This window comes from Gallus gallus, chromosome 2 (genome assembly GCF_016699485.2).
Source record: "Gallus gallus isolate bGalGal1 chromosome 2, bGalGal1.mat.broiler.GRCg7b, whole genome shotgun sequence".
NCBI classification, from domain to species: domain Eukaryota; kingdom Metazoa; phylum Chordata; class Aves; order Galliformes; family Phasianidae; genus Gallus; species Gallus gallus.
Window position 1 is genome coordinate 31862746 of NC_052533.1, and position 27637 is coordinate 31890382.

Consider the following 27637-nt stretch of genomic DNA (forward strand, 5'->3'; position numbering starts at 1 on the left):
TGAAGAGGCAAACCTGGGACCTCTGCACCTCTTCCTTGTCTCAGCTGTTTCATCTGCACTTATGAGAGACCAGAGCTGCAGGGATGCTAATGGGATCCCTGGTGATTTTAGTGGCGCTCCCTATTAAAACTCTAGGTCAGAGCATCATTCTCTCCTACAGTAAAGCTGGCTTATAGCAGTGACAAATAAATCTGACAGGTATTTAACTAGCACCCAAATCTTTTTTCTCTTCCCAGGACATGCTGCCAGCCTGTGACCTTCTGCAAGGCGGTCTCAGAGCCAGCAGTGTAAAGGATGAGATGGAACTTCCTCCCACTGTCATCACAAGCTGAGAGAAGAGATGCTAACAGCCTGCTGTGTACTGCAGTGGAAGGCAGCTGGCACAGAAAGCGTGGAACCACAAGAAAAGGGCAAGCCAGAGCTTTTGCAAAGGGAGACATTGGCAGTTTGCTGAAGTTTGTTATGATTAGTTTTGACTTAGTCTTCTTTGTCTCTTCGGCTTTTATGGAGAGAAAAGGAACAAAAATGTAGCAAATGCTGTTTAAGAACAGCTACAATTTGCTGTAATGGTGCATGGCCTCTCAACTTCATTTTTAATTAATTTCCAAATCCAGGAAATCCATTCATCACAATTCTGGAATGCTGGAAAACTCACTGAGGAACTACAAAGGGCAGGTAAAGCAAAAGCATTTAAAATAGTTGCAGATGAGCTGATAAGAGGCTCAAAGAAACAGTTAAATTTGTGTGCAGATAACTTAACCACAGTATCTGGAATGTATAAACATAGCACTTTTTTTTCTTTTTTTTTTTTTAACTTTTTTTTTTCTGGCCTTAAAATTTGATCCAAGTCTGGGAGTTAAAAAGTCCCATTTTGTGTAATCAGGTTCTGGTTGAACATGATTGCTGAATTATTTTAAATTGAAGACACATGTCTGGATGTTGAGTTCTGTATATTATTCCAGGATGGTGTCCATTAGGTCTTATCCACAGGGGCTATCTTCATTCCTTATGCATCAGGATTAGCAAATGGTGAATCATGAATATGGAGACAGTGTAAAGAATGTGGTACTAGTTAAAGGGTGATTTTGGAAATTATCTTGCATGCATTATTCAAAACTTTTCAGTCTCTCCTGCACAGAGTCCCTAAGGCTGTTTCAAAGTGTTATTTTAAAGCACACTTGTACAAGGCATTTGCATTCTTTCATTTTGAATCTTGAGTTTAGCAATGAACCAACATTTGCCTTAACCCCTTGTCAGTCCTAAAGCATTCTCAAGAGTATGAGTTGCTCATCTAATGGTTGCATTGCCATATGCTGTCCTTCTGTAATAGATCTGCCCCTGACCTCTGTGTTTTTACATTGCTTCTTTTACTGGCAGATGGACCATTACATAAATTGAAACATATTTTCATGGATACTCCCAGTGGTGAGAGAGTATTGTCTCATTAGCTCCATGGGGAAAACAGTCTAAACCCAAAGCTGAGTAGCTCACCTGTCCATATGGTGGGTGAAAAGAGGTGTCCTTACAGCATATGCTACAGGCAGCGATGTCTCCTGAATTGCTGGAAGATGAAAGTTCTGAGGTGTGGCAAGGAGACGATGAACAAAGAGTTTGTCTTTTTCCTGTCTGGGCTGTCCAAATGCTTGTGTAGTTTTTAAAGACCAGGCTGGATGCTCTTTGGGTGCCCTGCAGCCATGTACCACGGGTCAGCCACCACAGGATACCCTGCCCGTATCTTTTCCCCACACAGAGCTCCTGCAGGGAAGGTCTCTGAAAGTCTTCATTCACCATATATATACATATATATATATATATTTAATTAAATGTATCTTTTTGTTTGTTTTGTTAGTTTGTATCAGATCAAAATAAAAATGACAAAAAAAAGACTGTCGCCATCATTCACATGTTTCTATTTCCACGTGTTCGCAACAACCGCAATGGGAATTTCATCCATCTTTTAATCAAAACTGTTTGAGAAATCACACCACCCAACTTCTTCACAAAGGAAAACACTCTTGTCAGTGTGTGGACGACTCGATGACAGAGTCAACAGTGGTTCTGATATAACATTTCACGAAAGCTGAAAGACATCCCAAAAGCCCGCAAAGAGGAAGTGGCCACAAAATATGAATACCCATGGCCCGTTCAAAATGCATTCCTCAGTTTTCAGCCTGGGAAATGACAGAGTTCATTGTGCAGATGGGCTCTCTGATTCCATCACAATGGTATCTCCATACACTGCCTCTCTCCCTCCCTCTTAGGCAGGGCGAATCTGCTGGGCTTTAAATCTTTCTCAGCCAGGAGGAATTCCGAAAGGAGGAAAACAGCTGGGAAACACATATCCATGCCTCCTGCAAAGGTATGTGCCTTATATATTACTGCGAGGCGCAACATCATTTTCCAAAAATCTCTCACTCTCTTAAATAACACACGGAGTATTGTTCTGAGCTGAGCTAAGGTGGAGCTGGCAGTTGACGTGTCTGAGGTCATTCGATAAATGGGTGTAATGAAGTAGTCATGGCTAATATGTGTTATAAGCTTAATATGAACCTGAAAATCCCACAGAGGAGATATAATATCTTTAAAAAATGATACTACGGTAATGATTCTAAATCCTGCAGCTTACAGTAGTGTTTAACTGTTTTGAGCCATTATCATGATATTATTTTAGGGCTTTTCATTGCAGTAGATAGTTACATTAAAATTACATTTAAGTAGATAGTTGCCAGACTTCGCTGATGCTTTACTAAGATCCACACAGCAGACACTTGTGAAAGCACTTCCTCTTGCCACATACAAATGGGTAATTTACAATATGGCTGGAGATGACAGCTTTAATTAAATTTCTTTTGAGGAGCTCATTCTGGCAGTGAACCTGTGCTGGAAAGAGTGACACTCACTTGAATACTTAGGATGAGAATCCAGGAACAGTCTTTTTAGTGGTGTATATCTAAAAGCAAGTAAATATCATCTTATCTGTGCAAGTCAGGAAAATGAGGCCCAAAGGTGCGATGTGTCTTGTACATCACTAATGGCCTTAACAATTGTAGTCACTGAGTGGTACTATATTATAAAAAAACAAAAAAGACAAAACCAAAACAAGCTCTCAAAACAGGACAAATTTTTGCTTAAACAATAGAGATCATTTCAATAAGTAAACAGGAAGGGAAAAAAACTACAGTTTATAACATTAGGCTAGCACATTAACAGTGTTTCGTATCGATCATAGAAGGCGAGTAATATGAGGGTGTAAAAGTACTGACTGGATCAAAACCAGTAAGTTTAGGAGGCCCAGATCTGTCAATTTCACTGTCTAGAATTTGAATGTGAGACAAACAAGTGAACAGGAATGTCAATCAGCAGGATTATAATGTAGTTTCATTAACAGGACCATACAAAGTCTCTTCATGTCAGCTTGAAACAAGCAGCTCTGTCCATCAGCAGGAAGGAAACCATTGGTGTTCAGCCATGTGTGACTCTTCCTGCCACAAAATAGCTCATCCCCATGTTTCTTGGGTATGAATGAGCAAGAGGAGTATTATGTTTACATGTGCATGTACATATGTATATTGTGTACAAACATATACAGATGTATAGTACAGCTACATAGACACATATACAAATACACAGTGCAGCTCTGTGTTTAATTCAGCTACACTGTGAAACTGCTTTGTTTGGAAAACTGTCCCCACATATCTATCTACACCAACATGTTTACAGTGAAATACTATCCACAGCATTAAAATGTTGAATATTGCCTCTCTGAAGCAAATTTGCTGTTTGCTATGTTCTGTCTCATGCAGTGTTGTAGAATGGAACAAAGCCTCTTTCCTTATAAATATCAAAACCCATAAGCCCTAGTAGTGGGGTAGATTCTGCTAATTCATTTGACTTTTAGCACTGCACTTGCATCCATGTATCTCAGCAAAGACAGAAGAGGATCCTCTCAACACCAAGTGCATCCTTTTGCCACTTTAATGTTTCCTATTTTGTATTTATGCTTCCTATACATTTTCAGTGAGCAAGCCAGTCTGTCCTCAATTCTGCATATCAGATAAGCAGACACGAGAGGATTTTTCAGGCTGTTCTCACATACTGTTAGACAGTTTGGGGTGGTTTTGATCTCTTGGGCTACCTGAGCCCACTGCAGACTTGCAGGTGATGTCTGGGAGAGAGTGCTGGTCATAAAACACCACTGCCTGTACTACTGAATGGTCAGTGCAGCTCCCACCCAGATAGCACTTTCACAAAAAAACTGTAGGCACAGGACTGCTTAAGAGCAGTCACCCTTTTCTGAAAGGAAAAGTTGTTCTCTCTTCATCCCAGTTCTCAGTGCAGAGAGCGCTGCTAAGCGCATTAAAGCTAGCAGCGTGTGCTACTCCCTGCAGCGCATTGCTCTTCTTTTTCTTTGGACCTCAACGTATCCCCTCGCCACAGGTTACAAAATGTGGAAAATCAATTTCAAGAGACACTGTCAGCTAAGTGATAGTCTTCAAATGTATAGTTACATTAGGGTTTGGGATATTTCACATGGCCTTGCACTACTTGAGCTGAAAATGTACTGTTGTGCCTTAGATAATGCCTTACTGTGATAACTCCCTCTGTGAAGATAGGAATAAGCTCTACTTACAGGAGTGAAGGTTTTCTAGGATTCCTTTTCTTCTATATATTTCTGCTGTGCAAGAGAATAATAAGTTTGCTAATTATCTCCATGAAACCTACTGAGCTTCCAGCATCTTGTCATCTGTGGAGATTTTTCCTGCTTTATAGGCTGACCTATTTGCTGCTCCTGCCCTTTTGGTGGGAATGAAAGGCAAATTCCTATACCTTCATGGGTGATGAAGGATGACAGAAGGATGGGGGAAGCAGGCAGAGGTGTGACAGAGGAAATCAATAAGCAAAATAGCATATATAGTCCTGCAGGAAGCTTTAAAAATACCTTTCATGCCCTATCCTTACCTGTTAGTTAAGGCACAGGCTTCTTGTACTAAAAAGCTTCATCCCGACCAGCAACACACTGCCAGCTCTTTAAGAGACTCTCACACTCTAGGTAGCACAGCAGTGTGAGAAGTCACATCCCAAGGTTATTCTGTGCAACAGAATTCCTTCTCATTATCTGTCTGAGTTTCACTAAGCTGCACAGGAGAAGGACAGTGAGAATAAATTGCTTTGAATCCAGTGGCAATCTCCTGCCTGTGCCCTGGCAGATGGCTGAGGTATAATGTCTGCCTGTGGGTTTCCTGCCTTAAGTTCGGGAAATATTTTTGGTCCTACATTTTGGAAACTCATGTGCTTCTGAGACTAAGAAGAGCCAGCTCCTGAGAATGTATGTGTGTGTTTTGTCCAAAGGCTAAATGCATTTAATTAGCACTGGGTAATCCTCCAGAAATCCAGACAGGATCTGGCTTTGTGCATGCTGAAGTTCTTTTCTTTAAAAAACTGTAGGAAATTGGAGAATATATTGTCTATTCTTCCTTGCACCACAGAAGCAGAAGTTCCAACCAGTATGTTATAACAAAACTTTTTGCCTTTGCAGATACAAGAGCAAATCTTCCAACCCCTAGCTGACATAGCAATGCTGGTGAGAGGAAAGGAGGAAAGAAAGAAGGAAAGATGGAAAGAAGAGAGGAAGGGAGGAAGGGAGGAAGGGAGGAAGGGAGGAAGGGAGGAAGGGAGGAAGGAAGGAAGGAAGGAAGGAAGGAAGGAAGGAAGGAAGGAAGGAGGGAGGGAGGGAGGGAGGAAGGAGGGAGGGAGGGAGGAAGGAAGGGAGGAAGGAAGAGAAGGGAGGGGAAGGGAAGGGAAGGGAAGGGAAGGGAAGGGAAGGGAAGGGAAGGGAAGGGAAGGGAAGGGAAGGGAAGGGAAGGGAAGGGAAGGGAAGGGAAGGGAAGGGAAGGGAAGGGAAGGGAAGGGAAGGGAAGGGAAGGGAAGGGAAGGGAAGGGAAGGGAAGGGAAGGGAAGGGAAGGGAAGGGAAGGGAAGGGAAGGGAAGGGAAGGGAAGGGAAGGGAAGGGAAGGGAAGGGAAGGGAAGGGAAGGGAAGGGAAGGGAAGGGAAGGGAAGGGAAGGGAAGGGAAGGGAAGGGAAGGGAAGGGAAGGGAAGGGAAGGGAAGGGAAGGGAAGGGAAGGGAAGGGAAGGGAAGGGAAGGGAAGGGAAGGGAAGGGAAGGGAAGGGAAGGGAAGGGAAGAGAAGGGAAGAGAAGAGAAGAGAAGAGAAGAGAAGAGAAGAGAAGAGAAGAGAAGAGAAGAGAAGAGAAGAGAAGAGAAGAGAAGAGAAGAGAAGAGAAGAGAAGAGAAGAGAAGAGAAGAGAAGAGAAGAGAAGAGAAGAGAAGAGAAGAGAAGAGAAGAGAAGAGAAGAGAAGAGAAGAGAAGAGAAGAGAAGAGAAGAGAAGAGAAGAGAAGAGAAGAGAAGAGAAGAGAAGAGAAGAGAAGAGAAGAGAAGAGAAGAAAAGAAAAGAAAAGAAAAGAAAAGAAAAGAAAAGAAAAGAAAAGAAAAGAAAAGAAAAGAAAAGAAAAGAAAAGAAAAGAAAAGAAAAGAAAAGAAAAGAGAGAGAAGGAAACCAAACAAACTTGTTGTAAACAATGAAACCAGCAAAAGGCTGCCTTTTGCCAGTGTAAATTAAGTCATCCCAAGAGGTGGTCTAAATATGCAAGCAGAAAAACTCCCTTTGCCAGTATAAGCTGTATTTCCACAGGGGGCTTTGCTGCTTTTGCTGGCAAAGCTTTCCTAGTGTAAACCAGAGTTGCTGATACTGCCTTGTAAGCACAACTGATAAAAAATAATGTGTGATTATCATTCTTTTTGCCTGTCTGCAATGGTCATTTGCAGCCCTCAGCTGGACACTGGCAAGTGTCATACACATGGGTCAAGATCTGGAGCACAGTGGGACTGAGGGGCAGAGCATGGTGAAAGAGCAGGAAAATCTCAAAATGAGAGTAAAATGGTAAACCAACAATCATTTTTCAAATTGCTAACCAGTCCGCCAGGTGCTGCTTAACAGGATTTGTGTCGCCAAGCCCATTCATAAAAACACCGGTGCTGTAACTTTATCAGTGTAGCTAAACTAATGCAGATCCATGGGTGATATGGTTACTCCTCATTGAGAACACTGCAGATGTTTTCAGATGACAGGAAAATTTTCTTTGACTTGTTGAACTGATAGAGAGAACTTGGTTTGATCAAACATAAAGCCGTAACTTTTATTTTACCAATTTATTTATGTGTATATATATATTAATATATTTTATAAATTATGTATCATACAGATGGGACCTGATTCTCTAACTTTTGGGAAGAAACCTGCGTAGACTGACCGTAAAAAGAGCCAGAGGAATATAAGAAAAACAAAATACAGTCTTGAGCCCAGACCTAGGCCAACATATGCTGGTGATTTCACATGGTGTCACTGCAAGAAGCTGTTGGGAATGTTGTGGTATTAATAGAATCTAGATACCATTTAATACTTAAAGAGATGGTTCCTTCACCTAGGACTCAGGATAGCACATTCTGCTTACTGAGAAGGGTCACCAAATGGCAGTGTGCATGAGCAAATACTTAGCAACCTGCTTTGCTTCTGGGAAAAATACCAGGTAAAGCTGAAGCACATATTTTCTCTTGGGCATAACAAAATAAAGAGCACCCTCACCCTTACTGAGCTCAGCTAGACTGTACTGGTGAGTTGAACCGGGACAGAATCCAGTCCAGAGTGATACTGAGGAAGAGGAGAACATCACAGGAGCACAGAAACAAAGATGCAGGCTCCTCATATACCAGAAGAGGAAAAGGAGGTGGCAGCATCGTGCATGTCTCTTTGTTGGCGTAACGAGCAAAGGAGGTGAGTGGTGTCTGCATCAGGTGATAATATTCACTAGCAACCAATAAATTTACCATATTTCAGTTTCCATGCAGAAAATGATTAATTGTGACGATGCCTAGCAATTATATAGCATGTTGCCTCTTCTGAGACTTACACATACGATAAGCAGGTGTGAGTAATTTGCCATTGTAGTGGATGTCTGTAGCTAAAGCTGTTCTTTACTGTTTGAGCTGAAACGCATTGCCTGCATACATTAAGCAGTGCAGTGCTAATCCCATCTCCCTTTTTAATTCAAGTTTGGTTGATGATCTGTGAGAACCATCTGCACATTTGAGATTCAGTGTGTGAAAGCCAGGCATTGTGGATCAGGGATTGGTGGTCTCTGGTGTCCTCTGTATTTTGTCTAGCTAGTGGAGTCCTCATGGGCACTCTGTAAATGCCACTGCCAGGGCTCTGCATTTTGGGCTCTGCCTTATGCTTCCCAAAGCACCGCAGCACACAAACCAGGCTTCTTGGACCTCCTGTCTGGAGAAGCTGTGAAGAGCAATACTCAGCACAACCATTTTTTGTGATGCTCAGCAAAAGTCTCCAATGAAGCGGTAGTTTTGCCATACTGTGCTGTCTGCACTTCTTTTCACTGGGATTCAAGATGGAAGAGGTTGTTTCTGAGGTACAAGTTTTTTCTTCATGGTAGCACAGTCTGCCCCCAGAGGCTAGAATACCAATCCACAGATGCTTGGAAAATGCCCACCCTGCCTCTCAAAATTCTCATGGAGTGAGAGAATTAAACCCAGAAGGGGAAGAAAAATCAAGCATGTCCCTATTGCTTCTGAATTTAAAATACAGGAAATGCTGTCCCAAATATAGGGCATATTTGCCAGAGCTGAGGGTAGGTGTTTTATAGGTCTCTAGATTACTGCCCATTACCTGCAGATTGTACCCATAATGAATGATGGGTAGCATAAGCAGAAAATAAATATGAAAGATATTTCAGTCCAGTACAATTAAAAGCCTTACTACCATGTAATCTCACTTCCAAGGAGACAGATAGAATCTCCAGAGGCCACGTAAGGGTGTCAAACAGACTAATGCAAGGAGACAGCTCAAGGGTTTGAACCACCTCCTGTGTTTCTCCCCTCCACTGAGTGCCATTTCTGCACAGCTTCACTTGCATGAATGCGTGCTATCAGGAAAAAAGTCCATGAGAACACTTCCACTCTCTTATGTATGTTGGCGTGCAGAACAACACCATGCCCATGGTATACACCTGCATTTACCATTAGTCGCTGTCTTAATAATAAATTATTGAAGGCATATTTCCTTTAATGTTTACCTAAAGAAGGAACAGCTAAGAAAAGCTGCATGCACTGAATTCAAGAAGGGGATATTTCTTTCCTACTATAAACAGAACTGATTATAAAACCAGAACACAAACTGAGCTCCTTGCCCTTTGGTTTTGTATGAGGTTACATTTCTTTGCGAGACTCTAATTTCTTCAGTTTTTTACTGCATTCCAACCCAGGGAGATATAAACCAAAGCAAACAAAGTACCCCCCAAAGGATTCTCTCCCCCTAAAGCGGGGCTTCTATTTTTAATTCTCCACAGCTTTTAAAACATTTGAATGGGAAGCTTCCATCAGTCTTTAGTGGAAAAAAATTCCTGCTGGTCTCTCAGGATATCCACTCCAGATAATCTCAGCTGGCAACTCGATATAAGACCGATATCTCTTCTCAGAGGGGTTCCTTGCTTTGCATTTCAGCACATTCTGCCTTTGCAAAGTAACTCTTTAAACAGTCATACTTTCCTCTTCCAAGATGAAATAGGAAAAAGAAGAAGAGGTTAAAAAAGAAAATGAAAAAAAGATGATCTTCTTGCTTGCTGGCAGTGATATTTTCACACTTTACCGGTGATCTTCTACAAAGTTGTCTCTCAGAAACATACTGCACTAACTTGACTCTGGCTGAGAGCAGAAATGTACACAGGCGTGCTGTAAGGAGGTCTCATCTCATCACTGTCTTCTCCCATCACATCTCTAGGAGCCCTTGCTTGCAACACCACCAATAGTGTGGACCCTTCTCCAAGCTGATGCTGATGGGACTCAGTGGGAAGCAGGAAAGCTCTTACACCCATCACAAGTGTGAGACAAAAGAAAATTGCAAGAAACTGAAAAAATACTCCATATCTCCAACAACAAAGGAACAGAGTGGTAACAACTACAGATCATACGTACATTGTGCCTCAAGAATTTCAAGGAAGGCTCCTTTAAGAAGCTTAAAGTCTGGTCATTTATCTGTACTTCCAAGAATCTCAAGGCAGGAACTTTCTCCCCATGCTCCCTGAGGAAGGAACCAATTGCTTATCATGAGTAAAAGTGTGACTGAAATGTGATAGCCAAAAAACAAAGAAATCTCTAATAAGTTAGAAATTCTTTCTTAAACCTATGGAGCGCAGTCTGCTTGGAGTCTGGCTTAATCTGTCGCCATAAATACATCTATTGAGGGAATTTTCCATGAGGTTATCAGACAGCAAAATTCTACAAGTCACATCCTTGCTCACCGTGTGATGCCTCTGGCAGGTTCAACCTGGTTAATATTTATGGTGCAATCACCAGTGACTTCTTGATTCCCTAAAGGCAATCCAAAAAGAAAGAAGAAAAAAAAAAAGTCTCAGAGCTCCTGCAGATGCGCTATCATAAATTCACCCCAAAGTGGAAACTCAAATAATGGATGTGTGTTTATAAACACGGAAAATAAAGTAAATTACTAGGTACACTTTCCAAGTGTTTAGAGCTGCAAGGTATCCTCACACACAGAAAAGCCCATATTCACACTTGCCTGCACCAAAAGAGCTTGCATGCTTACCTGGGACTTTGGATTGTGATTGCTATTATCAAGGGGCAAATTTCTGACCGGTGATAATAAATCATAACAGTGCTTTTGCTCTATGGAACGATCTCTGAGTGATTAACACCACCATTTACCTCCCTGTAGCAACAGTTGTTTCCTATTGCTGGACAAAGAGAGCACGGAGACATGTGGGAAGACTGTGTAGGATGTGGCAGCTGTTGACAAAAACTTAACTTTTTAGAGGCCACCTATCTACCTTGAAATATGTTCGGTGCCAAAAGGCAGATAAGGGGTTAAGAGATTTTCCTTGCTTTATCTCTCACATGCTCTTATCTGCCCAACAGACCATAATAAATCAGTGGACCTCTTCTTCCATCTGGCTCACTCCAAATTCCTTGCTTCCACATGATTTGGGAAAGTTTTCCTGACCTTTCACGACTTCTGTGATATTGCACAGAACATAGGGTTGGAAGAAGTACGTGAGGGAAATTTAGCAGACATAAAACATGCCTGCAACTAGGTGAAGCCTTCAGTGGGGCATCACTCCCAGGATCTCCCTTGAGATTTGCTACCTGTGCTCTTTCTTGCCCAAGGTGGCAATGTACAGGTTAGGCCCACAGTGGATCCACTGCACAAAGGGTGGCGAAACACCACAGGGCCTAAACACTGCCTTGTGCGCTCCCAAAGCCCATTGAACATCACTATGCAATTATCAAGAAGCATGAAAGAGCTGTGTAAAAGATATCTGACACACTGGTCAGCTTCAGCAATGAAGCGGATGGAAGTCCCATCCCTGGACACATTCAATGTCAGTCTGGATGAGGCCCTGAGCAACCTGATCTGGCTGTACGTGTCCCTGTTCATTGCACTGGAGCTGGTCGGGATGGCCTTTAAGGGTCCCTTTCAACTCAAACAGTTCTATGAATTGTCCATTACATTACAATTAGCCCTTCACGTACAGAAGTCAGAGGTTTTATGGAAAAAGGCAAAATTATTACTCTGATTTCCCAGTGTTTTCACTCTAATTTCCATCTTTCTGCCCCATCTTTACCTCCTATTCTCATCACCATGTCCGATCTCAGGCCACCACTCTATATTCCAATCCTTCTCCTAAGAAGTTTACAAAGGTTCATACAATGAATTTGCCTGCAGCAGCAAGTCTGCACAAGACTGTTTTTGTTTATAATGCGCAAGTTCAAAAATGCTTTTTTTGTTGTTGTTGTTCTGTGTCTACCCTACATATTCACTTTCAAGCAAAAAGTAGAAAAATATGCACACATGCTAACAACTGCCATGTTGCAATAGAAACATTTTTTTGCTTAGCCACATGGTGATACAGTCCCAAGTGTTTGGGTTAGTGTGCATCCACTGTACGCCCCATGAATGTGCATGTGTTTGCCTTCATGGTGTACTAAGTACAGTGCAGATGTACACACTAATAAAAATCACGAGACGAGTAATTTGGTGGTGTAACTGTGCTGGCATCACTCAGGTAACTACAGCACTGAACCTAGTCCCACATCTCTGTTTCATACATATTAAAATAAAAATAAATAAATAAAAAATGATGGTTTTCAAGGCAGATGTCTTTCACATCAGCGTAAAGTAGAAGGAAGAGATATCTCTCACTACCTAAGGAAAAAAAAAAAACAGCCCTTTACCTACATATGGTATTTAATACATACCTCTAATGGAATGAGCTTCATAATTTATTCTGGGGTTTACCTTTTCATGAACTCTGTCTTGTTCCTGCTCATGAAAGATTTTCTGGTGCTTAGAAGATATTAAAAGCACATCATCTCCATCTCCCTCCTCTCATTTTTGTGTATTCACATATTGATATATTTTGCTGGTGCACATGGCACAGCAACAGCAATAATGCCGTTTGCTTCTGCTCTGCTTTTTGTCACAGGGTCTCGTGCCAAGAGTTATAAAGCGAAGAGCCTAAAGTTGGGTTTTTTATATTCACACTGAGGCCCTTAAATTATGGCTTGAGTTTCAGAGGTGCTGACTTTAAGCGGAATTGGCGGTTTGCAATAGCACTGCTCAGGACACTTAACACCAGGAGAAAGGTTTCACACACTTGTGTCCCACCACAACCCATGCAGACCTCATGACTGTGGCTGCTGATGCAGGAACCAGCAAAGGCAGACCGCAGAGGTGAGTCCCTGTGAGCTGTGCAGCTGTGGTCTTTGTGGTGCTGGAAAAACGGAGGAGATCCACAAATCAAAGCAGATCCACAGCAACACATCTAGGTGCTTGACCACTTTGAAATATAACACATCAAATCTGGGATTTCCAGTGGCTTCCAAAATACCTGCCTGCTACTCAGGCACCGCTTTCCAGCTAAACCTTTTCCGTAGAGAAGCTTCTTCTGCTGACCTGCTTGAAATGCATTACCCTGCTTCTGCCCTCTTTTGATCATGTATCTTCTTAACCTCCCACTGACAAAGTCAGGATGAGCAAGGCCTTGCCCCAGCAGTGTTGGCTGCCCTGCTGGTGTGCTCCATGCAGGGGATGTCCCATGGAGTGGGAACGGGAGCAGCACGGGAAGTGGGGACACAGGCTCATGCCTGAAAGGAACGGGTGTCTGCAACCTGCTGGGGTTTATTTTTGTTTTCTTAACTGAAACAGCTCTGTTGGTATAAAACATGTGCTAAACCAGGCTTGAATCTTCTAAGAAAGCTCTCATAGACCTATTTTATTCAGCCATCCTTCTCATGTTACGGTTAATGGGAATAGCATGTGATTTTCAAAAGACAAACTTTTGTCTGACTATTCCTGTGTATACATTTCCCTCAAATTTCTGCATTCTGTGGCATTCTTTTGCTTCATTATTGTTAAATGATTTCTATCACTTAATGGCAATTTGTCCTGTTTACTCAAAGTGCTCAGCAAAGGAAAATGGAAAAATGCATACACCGAGAGAAAACCCTGGTTGCTTATCTCATTGCACAAATATTGTTTTCTTAGGAAAGTGTGGCCCTGATAGAGTCAATTATTCTGCCAACCCTCTCTCCCAATTTTTCTGTTCCCCTTTTCATCTCACTTTTTCCTTGCTCTATGCTTTGAGTATTTTATTGAGAAAACAAACATACTTGCACAACCTTCGCAGTCCAAATACTGGAGAGGACACATTCATGTGTGTAAACTTCAGAGCGTGTGTAGTTTATTTTTTGTGTAATTGATTTTGTAGCAGAAAGAAGCCACGGTATGAACTAACAGGATAATGTTTTTGATCAGTTTCCAATGCTTAATTACAAGTCTGCTATAACTAATTTCCTTCATGCACTCGCAGCTGCTGTTCTTTTGTCATTGGTTTATTTTTCTTTGAAAATCTGAAAGGCATCGAGCCTTTCTCTGAGAGCTGTCTGCCCTGATTGACTCTTGCAGACACCTCATTACCACAGTCATTTTGCATAGTTGTATAACTGTTTGGAACCTCACATTCAAGTAATTTTTTTTTCTTTTTAATTAAAAAAAAGAAATGCTGCTTTGAAATGCTACAGAATATCTGGCTCATTAGAGCATCAAACCAGTTGGCTTAGAAATACAAAAAGCCTTATGGGAAGAGCATCAGAATTTACAGGATTGGCTGCACTGCTCATTTGTAAAAGCTTGATATTTTGAAAGAAAGCACTAGATGCTGTCCCATTCCTTATTCATTCACTTGAGACTGAATCTAGGCTTGTTCTTCTCTGGATCGGAGTGTTTGACTCTCATTGTCAACCACTCCTTGGTAAATCTTCAAGCACTTGAAATAATACAGTAAAATGAAGAGAAATAAGGTTGCCTGATGGGTTTAAGAGCCTCCAGTTCTTACTTTACAAAAGGCAACTAAGCCAGAGATGGGTGGGTAACATATATCTCTAGCTCCTAATGTTAACAAAGACAACATTTTATATCAATGATCACATGCAAATGCAAATGTATGTAGATTATTTACTTGGATAAGAAATTTCATACATCCATCTCTGCACCCCTCCTCCTCCCCCTCTCTTTTCACCCTGGAAGAGATACTATTGTTATTCTAGTCATCTTTCTCTTGATTTTATTATCTAAGAGCGCCATAAAAATGACAAGAAAATGGATTTTTCAGACAACAGTCTCCTGTTCCCTGTGTAATTTCATGTTGAGCTACAGATACTGACAACATCAGATTATACATCTCTCCTTTAATTGTATAGTGCAGCCCTATTTTCAGAGAAGTGCTCACCGCTACGTAATTAAGAAAGCGTTTAAAGCATCGGTGTATTGTAGGATGCTGGATCCAGGAAGGATGAGGTGTGTGCGATTGTGCTGGGGCCAGCCTGGTCCTCTCTGGGAGTGTAAGGGGTCAAAAACAGGTGTGAAGGGGTGGTGAAGGTCAGCCCCGCCACCAGGCCACGAGGCATTATGCCTCCGTGAGAAGACTGTAGCCAGGAGGGGCCCAACATGTGCCTTTCATGGGGTTCTTGCAGATTTCGACTGGGGCTGGGGGTTTTGTCCAGGGCCTTACCCCACCAGCCTGAGCTAGGCCAGAGCTAGCTGAAATGAGATAAAAGACAAAAGTGCTGGGTGCATCCTCCTCCTGGCCCCAGGCGGGGCAAGAAACTCAGGGAAACAGATAAATCACCCTCATTATCTCAGTGCTCCAACTATGTCGTTTTTTAACAGGATAAAAATGCAGTTCCTACTAAACAAAAAAACGTGTTGTTACATAAGTATCTCCCTCCTAAATAGAGCAAGCACGCAGCCTTCCTGCACAGTCCATGCAATAGGATTGCAGTATTTCACTGCTACACTGAGGGATTAAAATACCTCACACTCCATGGATTTCTCTCCCCGGGGTAGCGTTGAAAATCCCAGTACCAATCACAGAGTTCACAGCAAGAACTGAGGCACAGCTTTGCCCTGTGGCCCGATGATAGGCTGTAGGGATGGGGAGAAGGCTGGGGAATGGGGCGGCTGGGGACGCTCAGTGTGTGCCAGGTGCTGGTGGGCACTGGTGGAAGGAGAAACAGGGAGAGAGGTCCAGCTCAGTGATAACTAAGAAGCATCGCTCCCCTGGGGAAAATGTTTTTGAAATAATAAATATTTAGACTGATTTGGGGTAATACTTAACAGATGTGGACAGAATATTCTCCATTAAAATAAGTTACTCTTATAATTGAAACGACATTCCTCCTATCACTATCTGCAGATTCAAAAAGCTTATTTTAGCAGAGGGATAAAACATGCTGAAGCAATGGGTAGTACAGCCATTTTCCCACTTTTTTCTTTTTTTTCCCCCAACAGCTACCTCTCATCTCTCAGAACTATTTGTTTTATTAAGAAATTCTGCAGTCTGAAGCCAATTTATAGGAAGCCCAAAGCTGTGTGCCGCAGTCACTTTCATAAGGACTATTTATTTTTTTAGCAGCTCACAATAAAAATAAAAAATAAAAAATACAAAAAAAAAGTACCAGTCTGTTCCATACACAAAGTAAAGGATTAACCAGGAGAGGAACACTAATAAATCTCTTTCCTTCAGGAAAGAGTCAGCAGGGTTGGGGCTTCAATTTGATTTAACCTAACGCTGTTGCCCATCACTTCACAAGACACCGCATCCCCTCCAGCTGGTATCACAAGGAATGTCATTTGCAGGGAGAATCACACGCAGAATCCTATCTGCAAACTGGCACGCATAATTACTCCACGTTTTTCCAGAAGGGATTACCCCGTGGTAATAATTATGTCAAAAATACGCCCCAAAGAATAATACTTCAAACAAGTGCCGCCATCCGACAAATCCACCGGATAATTATATTATTTTTCCTCTCTGAAAGCTCTCACTCATCTCTGCATCGTCCGTGAAGACCTCCTCCAAGGGGAGCGCCAGCTTGCTGCCATGATGGCACATACATCACGATGGCAAATACATCACGGCACGGTGGCAAAGTCGTCCTGCCTGGCTCCTGACGTGGAGCTGCGCTCGGACCTTGCCCCGAGCAAAAGATGCCACCTCTAATATATGGAACTGTCACAAATTTGTTTTTTGTCATAAATGAAGCATGGGGCTGTGCTTTAATTTTCCTCACTGCCCTCTGTCAGGTAATAACCATAAATATTGTCCTGAATCATTAAGTCACAAACTGAAATGTGATCCTGCCCAGTTCCCAATCAGACAGCCATCTGGAAGATGAAAGAAGTCTATTTTCATTGCAGAATGATCCAGACTCTAATTTGTAGTAACAGTCTTAACAGGCTGTTTCAGAGACATTAACCAGAGACTGGTGGTGGTTACCCAAGGAGGGGGCACTGGAGGCACTGCCTTCATCGCATGTCGTGGGCAGAACACTCCTCAATGCTGTGGGCTCACAGTGTCTGTGGCTTTTATTCAAATGCCGTGTTTCTAAACAGGCACAGGTTATGGATCCAGGGTGGCTGGAAAAATACTGTGTCATAAAAAATCCCAACACGTTTGTGGGAGACGGAAAATAGTACTTCCACAGAGCCAGCAGTGGTACTGCAGGTCGTATAAATGCCTCCTATCTTAGGGTTAATTTTATGCTGAAAGTAAATAACTATATATAAAAATATATTTATACATGTGTCTATAGGTTGCATCAAAAGTAATGCCTCCTATTTATTTCTGTGTAAACTAAGCAGATATAAAGAGCACAACAATCCCATTTGATAGAACAAATTCTCAGGTACAAAACACTGTTTTCAATGTAGTCATCACCATTAGCTATGCACTTTCACCAGCAATGACGAAGAGCCTGCATGCTGCACTCGTAAAAATCTGCACTAGCGGAGGTGACCCACTGCCACTGTCACCACTGCTGAAATGCACCACCCACCACCTCAGTGTCTTCACACCCACTGTTTGGTCACCATAAACATTCAGCAGGCACTGATGAATGTAAGTGGGTGCAGTTTTTTCCTCACGAAGGAATTCAGTTACACACCTTTGCTTCATATGCACTTCTATATCAGACACCATTCTGTCAGACTGCCCTTCTGCTGCTGTCTGTTGCACAGCAACTAAAAGAAACAGAATACTGTCAGGAAGGTTTAACCTCTACTGCCATACCAGCAACATCCACCTCTGAAGCTGTGGACCAACATAATAAAACAGGAGGCATTACTTTCGGAGCAGTCATTGTATATCTTACTATTTTCTGGCTCCCGAAAAAAAAAAATCATTTTCATTATCAAAGAGCTCTTTTCTTGTGACAGAAAAATACTTTTTACTCAGTTAACAGCCCAACTATGTGATTACATGGCTGAGCAAGAGCACTGCCAGCTGGGAGCACCTCACCAGGTACCTGATACCACCGCTCCTACCAATCCACGCTGCCCTTCTCTGTATGCCAGTCTGTGACTAATGTTGGTAAGGTTAAAATTCAGCCCAAATTAGGTGGCTTCAGTATGCACTATTAAACATCTACAGACTTAATTCTGAAAGACAGGTGACGTTGTCATAACTCTCTTTACATTTGCTTCTGAAGAGAGATTTAGAGATGTCTCTCTTGCTTTTAAATGGCGCTGAAAGCACAGCATTAGTCCATCCTCATTCCCACATCCTTGCTCTTGCAGGTCTGCCAATTAACGGTGGATGCAGAGGCATAGAAATGCGAGTGCATCTGACAGCAGGCATCTCTTAAGCAGAGGGCTAAGTGTTTGGCTGAGCCTCCTATTTTCCTTGACGTTTTATCATCCTGGATTACGTTTCCTTTAAAGCTTACTGAAAGCATTTGCTATAACAGATGTGTGTATATGAATGATCTTAGCCCAGAGATTTGGAAATGACCACACGGGGATCTCTTATAGGTAGAGATAACTGAATTAGCATCCTTCTGAATAAGCCTTTCTATTTTTCTAAAATGCTGCAAGTTACAAGTGGTGTAGAGAGAAGATAAGGAGCAAAAGAAATACTGCTTCTCTGCATCTCTGCACTGCAGATGTAGAATGGAGCAGGACTGTCTACCAGCAGGTAGGACTGAAGTGTATCTTGCCGTGTATGCATGCACGGGTGTCCCACACATTCCCAATCAGATGCTGAATTATCAATGTTTTCATCTAAGCTCCAAAAAGGGAAGATAAACAACCCCCTGGATACATTTGCCCCATGCCTCACTGTGTGAGACTCACCACAGCCATTATTCCCACCCCAGCAGGGCATCAGTGGTGCTCAGAGCTGCATGTGGCAAATAGAAACCTTCATTCTGCTTGCCGATACATGAACTGACAAAACAGATGCATAGCAGGAGAAAGGAAATTCCCTATCGAGTTCCCACTTTCCAGACCAGAAATTGATGAAGAAGTGAAATCCCGGATACCTTGGCACCATGCAAGTTGTTCATCTTAACCTTCACAGGGCTCATGTTCAGCCATAGAAGTGAGGAGGTCTGTGGAAAAGCCAGACCTGGACCCATATTTTTGTGACCAAAAGACTATTTTCCCTTCCCTATTGCAAAGTAAACATGCCTCAGCAGCAACCACCAAAAAGCAGCAGGAGCACAAAGCACTGAAAGCTTTGCTCAGTATTGCATTTCCAAAAATATATAAAGGAAGCTTTTTCTTCATTGCTTTTTAAAATGTGAAAGCATGCATATTATACTATTGCAGCATAATGGACAGCAAATAAAATCACAGACGTGATCTGGCGTATCATACCACGTCCAATAAAAAATTTCTGTTGTAGCCCTTTCAAATTGTTACTGAGTTTCTATTTTGCCTTTTTTTTTTTTTTAAAGTCACATAATTTGGACAAAGCATGGTTGTGATAATAGGGAACGTGCTGGTCTTTCTACATTCTATGGCTGTAATAATGAAGCCATTAAATTACTAGGTCAGAGGCCCCAATTCGCAAAGAAATAATACCAGTTTATTATTTCTAATCTTATTAAGTTAGAAAATTGTCTCGAGATGTAACGTCAACCTGTAATGGCTGAAGTATTGATTATATTAACCCGATGCTCATGGATAATTCAAAGAGCTTGATTTCATCTAATTTCTGTAATTTTTAAAACAGTCCAGCCCAATTTCTTTATGGCAAACTAATCTATAATTATTTCTATAAATAATGAAAATGCATTATGAGATTTGCTAGGAGTAAGCCAATAAAACATGTTGTGTGACAGCTAACAGAGTGAGGTTTTAATCCTTTTCTTAGTTATCTTTCTTGAATCATGAATCTTTTTCTTTTCTTTTTCTTTTTCTCTCTCTTTTTAATCTTCCATTGTCTCTCTGGAAATACGAAACCATGTTTTTCAGAAATATCTACAGACTTGCTTCTCATCTTAACTGAAATGGATGGTTCCTGTGTTGATTTTATCTGGATAAATACAGCAAATAATATCATTTCACCTCTTCCAAATCTGAATCTTCCCCAGTTTTGTACAATAGCTACACTGCCACAGAAGACGGTGTGTGCACAAGTGATGCACTTGCACTTGCAAACACACCTGAATGTGATCCTATTTAGCCCAGTGGGGATCTTTCCATTACTTCACTGAAGGTTGGATCAAGCCCTAGGGGTTCTGGTTGATTTTAAATATACGTTTTCTAGAGTTGTTTTGATCCTTCCCACTGACCTCACTCTGCACTACTTCCCAAGTTCTCATCCACGAACTCTATCTTAAAAGAAGCTGTGTTTAGGTATTGCTCTGTGCCTCCTTTTCTGCCTCCATCCCTGCGGCTTTCCTATCAAAGCGCTACATGCATTAAGAAAATTAATGTGACTTAAGTCACTGAACCAACCTGAAGGCTAGTTCACTCTAAAATATTTCCTATACGGATATTTATTAGCCCAGAAGACATGTGTGGGCAGAGCGTGTTATTTAGTGACCTGTAATGCCCAAATAATGATCACAATAAATCAGTACTCATTACTATGTAAGGGAGGTCTGGATCGAGTGACTCAATAGGTAATGAGGTCTAATTTAGTGCCATGGTATTATTTTACAGAGTATTTGGGGCAGGGGGTGGCGGGAGGGAAGCCAGGGCTGAATGGAGTCTGATTACCTCAGATTTTTTGGATGATGATGAGCCTCTAACTTTGGCCAGTTGCTTCAGTAGAGTGTTAGAGGTCAGGCCTTTAATTGCTATTGGCTGCATCTGACTACATTAAGCGAATAAATATTTAAGGTCTGGACCTCTAACACTGGGTTAAATGGAGCAAGTCTGGGACTAACATCAATGTAATGGAATTCAGGGAAGGGAAAAAGAGCATTAAGGTGGAAGATAAGGAAAGAAAGTCCTTTCCCAGAGGAGGTCCCTGAGGTCCCCATTCTCCCCACAAGCCATTGAGGAAGCTAGGAGCACCAAAGGTAGACTTCTTTACACACATCCCAGGGGTAAACTAGCTCTCACATACATACATCCTTTGCAATGTTTTCTTTCTGACTTTTGGTTTCAAGCCATATCTGGATCTTTGGCGCAAATCATCAGCTAGAATTAGTAGAAGGTACCGGGTGGTGAACTGGCCATTGTCAGGGTCTCTAAGTGCAGAGTTGTAAAAGTTATTCTAATTTCTGAAGCAGTCTCAAGTGATCCCTATTGTGAGAACTTGCAACCTGGACACTCAGCTCAAGCTGTGAATCTTTGAATTTCAGGGGAAATGTGGGACTTCCATAGGCATGTAAAGCTCCAGACCCCATAAGCCAGGAGCTGGGCTCAGCCTGTCTCCTTAGGATAACTATTCAGGGAAATAACCATAGAATCATCGAATCGTTTGAGTTGGAAGGGACCTTTAAAGGTCACCTGGCCCAACTCCCCTGCAGTGAACAGGGATATCTGATATTCAGGCAAATAATGGAATATTCTTTAGCATGAGTGGAGCCAAGCTGTCATCCACAGAAATGCATACTCCTTCTGGTGGAAAAGAGACTGTGCCAGCTCATCTCCAAGCTTCTGCTCACAAACTGTATACCTGTTATGTCTGGATGTTAGGGAGTGATGAGGCCCATGGGAGGCATCAGTACAAATCCTGCCTGGAAGATTCAAGTGGAAACTAAAACTTTTTCTACACTCTAATAGCAAAAGAAGCAAAGAAAATCTCAGAAATGAATCTAAATTGCAGCTTTCCTTCCTTTTCCAGGCAGACAGAATGAGAAGTGGGGAATCTTTCAATCCGCTCTGCTTCAAGACTGACACTCATTAGATGGCTTTGGAGACATGCAACAGAAAATCCTCATCTATCTCAAAAGTGTTGAAAGGAATGTGAGAAATTAAAAAGGAGAAAAGAAGCAAGAGAAAAATGAAAGTCCTAAAAGTAAAATGATGTGTGAAAAAAAGGGGAGAGCAAAAATCAACAGTTTTGTAGCAGAAATGAACATGTGTGGAAGAATATAATGTTCTGCACATTTCAGAGCAGGAGTAAGCCATTTCTCTGTAGTCAACATCATTTTAGATGGGAAGGAGAACAGACAGAGCTTGGGTTATAGGACTATGAGTTATCCTAATGTGATAGGTTAACTGTGTGCAGTGCATAAGGCAGGCTCCAAACATTGAGCTTTTCAAGCACTGCCCAAGGAGCATTGCTACAGCTACTTTTAAAACCCCTAAGATTTGCTACTTAGCAACTGTCCTCCAATTTCCTAATAAAAATGACACCAGTGCAATGATGCACAATACCAGTCTCCTGTGTTTTAGTGTCTTCCCTTCCCTCTCCCTCCACAAACTTAGTCACAGATTTTAACCAAACTTGACAGAGCAGTAGGAGCTCAAATACATGAAATTCCACAAATTTTATTAGATGCTCAGCCAGGAGACAGATCCCAGTGGTGACCATGCTGTCAGAGTGGCTGCCAAGTGTGCTCAGCCACACAAACTCAGTGGTACCAGATATCAGTAAACACACACAGAGAGAGCTGGAACAAGGAAAGAGCTGCTACTAGTTCCCCAACCATGAGATAAGTCTCACTGTTCATTAGACAGCAAAGATTCCAAACGTAGACTACAAAGCCACTGGAAAGTAGATTTCATGGATCTTTCTACTCAGTTATTTGATAGCACATTACATTCATGTGTGTAAACCAGTGACACTCTACAAAGCAAAAGAATGAATCTTGGAGAGATTAGAGCACTGAGAAGACTCCAGGACTGCAGACAGTACACAGAATTTTTTTAATCTAGCTTTCCTTTTATTCTCTTCCATGGCCTTCAAGTCCTCCCTCTGCAGGGATGCAACGAGGAAGGCTAAGGTCCACTTGGAATTTAGTATGGCAAAGGAAGTTAAGGATAACAAGAAAGGTTTTTTTAAGTATGTCATCAGTAAAAGGAAAACTAGGGAAAATGTGGATCCGCTTTTGGAATCCCAAACCCTGGATGTAAGAGAGAGAGTTTGGGGAATGGAAGACCTCCCTTTGTTCAAGCAAGATATGTTCAGAGACCATCTAGCCAAAATCAATGTGCACAAATCAATGGGCCACAACAGGATACACTCACATGTCCTGAGGGACCTGGCAGAGGTGACTGCTGAACTGCTCTCTATCATCTTTGAAAGGTCTTGGAGAACAAGAGAGGTACCTGAGGACTGGAGGGTAGTGAGTACCACTCCAGTCTTCAGAAAGGGCAAGAAGGATGATTAGAGAAACTGCAGGCCAGTTAGCCTCACCTCTGACCCTGGAAAGGTGATGGAAAAACTTGCTCTGGATACCATCTTCGAGCACTTGAAAGATAAGAAGGCTATCAGGAGTAGTCAACATGGATTTACTAAGGGGAAATCTTGACCAATCTGGTAGCCTTCTACGATGTCATCACAAGCGGACTAGATGGTGGGAGAGCAGTGTGTAGTGACAGGACAAGGAGCAGAGGCCAAAAACTGGAACACAGGAAGTTCCACACAAACATGCAGAAGAACTTCTTTGCAATGAGGGTGACAAAGCACTGGAACAGGTTGCCCAGAGAGGTTGAGGAGTCTCCTTCTTTGGAGATACTCAAGACATATCTGGACGCCCACTATAGGAAACCTGCTTTAGGGAGGTTGGATTCGATCATCTCCAGAGATCCCTTCCAACACTTGAAACTCTGTGATTCTGTGTTATCTGAACACAGGTAGCTCTCAAAGGTTGCAGATTATAGGAATGACTATGAGTCTGATAATACTGCATTATTTTTTGCATGCTGTCCTTCATGTTTTTGTTTTGAAATAAAAAGAGGCTTCTTTGTTCTAGGTGTGAGCACAGGCTGAAGTGAAATACCCAAGAGTCTGGATATCTCTTTGACTTGTCCAGTCAGCACCGATTTCTTATCGTCTGGAGGCCTTTGACACAGCAATCCATTATTTCTTGGTTTAATTCTTTATGCACGGCTTTTCATATTGATTACCTAACATCATTAGTTTTGGTCATTTCATATAAGAGACAATGGAAAGATCAATTTTAACCATATGAGCTAGAAGAACTTGCTTTTAAAGCATCCAGGGACTGGAATCGTTTATCTTCTGCTCTCTGAATCATAAATCTTTTACAAGTGCAGCATTAGATTCATTGTTTGCTACAGATGCAGGAGACATAGTTGGGGATCATTGTAAAAGTGTCCTACATTGCACTGTGAGGCTGTACCCATAAAGCATATTTATGTACAATATTGTCATGAAAATTGTCATGAGTTGCTGCAAAGAGCATGCTTTTCACAAGAACTGTGCAAATCACTGATTTTTTTTTAATTTGGTGGCTGAACCGGAGAGAGAGGATTTGTTCTTTTTAGATCTGGCATGGAACTAATCAGAAAAACTCTTTTGCACCCAAGAAAATATTTTGTTTCAGACTTTTTTAGTAAAACTAAATAGAATTTGGAAGGGAGGACTTAGCTTCACAAAGGGACTTCAGTAACATTTGTAGAACTGGGTAGAAAGTAGAACGTAGTCCATTTACAGGCAATAACTGTGCAGGAAACTGTGGGTAAAGCTCTCAATGCCGAATATAGGAATGTGCTATTCAGCCTGTTTAGAACCTAGAAGAGTACATGCTGAGCTACAGTGTCTCTCATAATCACATTCATTAAAGCTATGTAACTTTTTAAGATAACTTACACAAAACAAGCAGAGACACATTTTAAGCCACACTCTCTCACATCTTAAGTCCCTGCCACTGAGGATAGAGGGATGAAAAGTTATATCTAAGCTTCTGCTCAGCGTGTGTACTGAAGCTTTCCAAGCAACTTCAAAACAAATCATTCATTGCTCTTGTGTAACCAACTAGCAGTGTCCAAACTCTCAGTGCAAGAGAGGAGCAGGACAAGCTGTCAACAGAAAGCTCAAGTCTCTATGATGTGAGTGAATGGAGCTCTTCCCCAGTGTTGTTACTCATGTTGGGGCTTGTCACTGGGAGGGGATGTGGTCTCAATCAAGGCAGCCAGACTGATAAAGGGCATTTCTGTACTGACTACCTCTGATCAGGGTCAATAGGGCTGCACAGAAAACATGAGGAAAGGTATTTTTATTGTTTCTCACCTAACAGTCATATGGACATATCTGTACAAGTACAAGTGTTCTGACCTCTTGGTGGCATCTAATCCAGTTTTGCAGTCTGGAGAGATCTGAGTCAGATTGCTTCAGAGTAGCGTACAAATTTGAACTTTTGAATAGTCAGTCAAACTAATGGATGAGTTGGACCTTAAAGATATTTCATATTTAGTAAGAATCTAAAATGTGCTGGTTTGTTGGGTTTTTTTTTTTTTTTCAATCTAACTGAAAAATAGTTGTTTGTTTAAAAAAAACAACAACAACAACAACAACAACTAGACAAGGTTTTTTATCCTTCCACAGACTTTAACTCTTCTGTTTGGAGGCTTTTGGGAATTTGCTTTCATGGATATCCAGACTGTGAAGTGTTGACGAAAATAATTGAAAAATAACATTCCTTATAACGCCCAGCAGGACTGAACTCCTTCAAAGTCTCCAAAGTAGTGGTGTGACTCTGCCATTAGAGTGAAGTAATGCCATTTTGATAATTCTACCAGTCTTACAAAAGACCTGTGAAAAATTTGGAGGATTTAGATATTCTAGCCAACGTTCAGCTGATGTGATTCAATGGGGCTTCAAATTTCCTTCAAGAGATCTATGCTTAGTCAAAAAATTGAAGACCTAGAAGGCAATCAGAACGCAACATGGGTACAGTGGGGATAACAATAAAAGGAAAGTCTCAAAGCTTCTCTTTTATTGTGGACTACGATACTTAAGAATGCAACTTGCCTCCAGCTGTATGTATTTCATTTCTGTTTTTTTAAACCCTCTAAGGCAGTGACAGCAAACCTGAAGAGTTAAGTGCAATACCAATAAAAAGGACAACCAAGACTACAGGCTGAGACTGTCCAACCAAGCCTCCCTCTGAAGACAATGGGTAGTATTTTAAAGCTGCACATGCAACAGCTGCATGGGATACAATAATGGAGAAGATAGAAGAGGATAGATAATATGGCATTTCACAACCAGAGACCGCACCAGTGTGTGCTGTCAGAGGCACCCTCCACAGCAATGGCCTGCAGCAAGGGATTTTGCCTGGGAAATACTGCAGTGTTGTTTGCTCTCAGGAGACTCAGGCCTTTTTGCAGAGCTAATGGTGGTAGTAGACAATACCTCATTCATCCCTGGTAGCAGAGTGATCACAGGATGGAGGTTTGGTCAAACAGGTACGTGTAGGGCAGACCCTGAGAAATGTACACTTGAAACAGATAACAAACTTCCTGGCTCTCAGGGAGAACATTTCATTCCAGCATGACTCAGATTGATGCATGAAACCACCAAATCTCAGTCACTGACGTCTTGGGAGTGATTTGATATTTTTGCTTAACCCTAACATTGCTTTTGTTTATGGACACTATTTCTAGAGCAATCTTATCTTGCATGGCTTTTATGGAAACGAAAACAAACTATCAGGCCATAGCTTTTATAGTGCAGAGGGTGTCATGGATTTGATTTACGTTTCATTTACAATCCAGTCTTACAAACTTTGCTCTGATGCATAGTCCTTAGTGTTTCCCAGTGAAATTCTCAAAGGAAATGAGACATTTCTGAGCTTGTGTGTATGAGCAGGGAATTCATGTCATGCTTACCTACCTGCACCTCTAATGTTTGTGCTTCCCTGAGCATCAGAGTTTTAGCTTGGAAAACATCCCCCCAGGAACAAATCAGTTCCCCTGTGTTAAGTTACCCCCTAACTCTTACATGTCAGGCTGTTCATCTTACAGCCTCATCTTGAAAAAAATGGAAAAAGAGATACTTGGGCTTGCTTTGGAATATTTCACATGTCGTTGTGATGGATGTTGGAAATACAGTAAGACAGATAGACTGATCACAGCCACATCCCTGAAAGGCGTGGAAAGAGATGGAGAACATTCTGTATACTGCCACGGTATAGAACATCCCCAGGTGCCTTTTTTTTTTTCCAGGTATGGGCTACATACTCCATCTCAGGGAAGTCCTGAGAAGTGCAATACATTCTAATTGCTGTACAGAGCAATTAGCTTTAGCTCCTGCTGTGCAGAAAGGAAGCTTTTGAGATGAGCTTTGTGCCTCACAGAGTCCAAAGAATTTCCAGGGAAGTCCATTCTCATATTAGCTCATCTATCTAACTGTCAGCACGTTTGAAGAAGTGTCCAGAAACCCTCTGTGCAATCATAATACTGAGCTGCAATTACGCATGCAGCAACAGAGAAGTTCATTAGGAAAAAAAAATAATACCTTTACCTCTCAAGAAAAATCATTAATTGCCATGCGTCTGTTCAAAACAAGAAAAGAAAGAAAATCTTTATTTGTACAGAGAAATTTTGCCAACTTCCTAGCAAAAGCGCCTTTCCAGAATGAAACAGCAGATTCCCTGCTGTGAAAAAAGAAATCTCTTTGGTTCTCCACAAGCAGTTTAAAGAGAAAAGTTGAAATTATTGTTTAGGTGTTACTTTTAATTAATGAAAAACTGTTGAAGTGATATTTTCCACCTGTGTTAACAGAGGTGAGAATCAGTAGCTATACTCATCTATTCTGTGGCTACTTGAAGAGTTGGATGG

General features: G+C 41.7%; 1 long non-coding RNA gene across 1 annotated transcript; it reads left to right on the forward strand.

Annotated features, from left to right (window-relative positions):
• Positions 1–2185: 2185 nt before the first annotated feature.
• LOC121109901 lies at positions 2186–25776 on the forward strand. Its single transcript, XR_005857707.1, has 3 exons — positions 2186–2359; positions 7263–7831; positions 25401–25776. It is a non-coding gene; the product is annotated as an uncharacterized LOC121109901 (long non-coding RNA).
• Positions 25777–27637: the final 1861 nt, after the last annotated feature.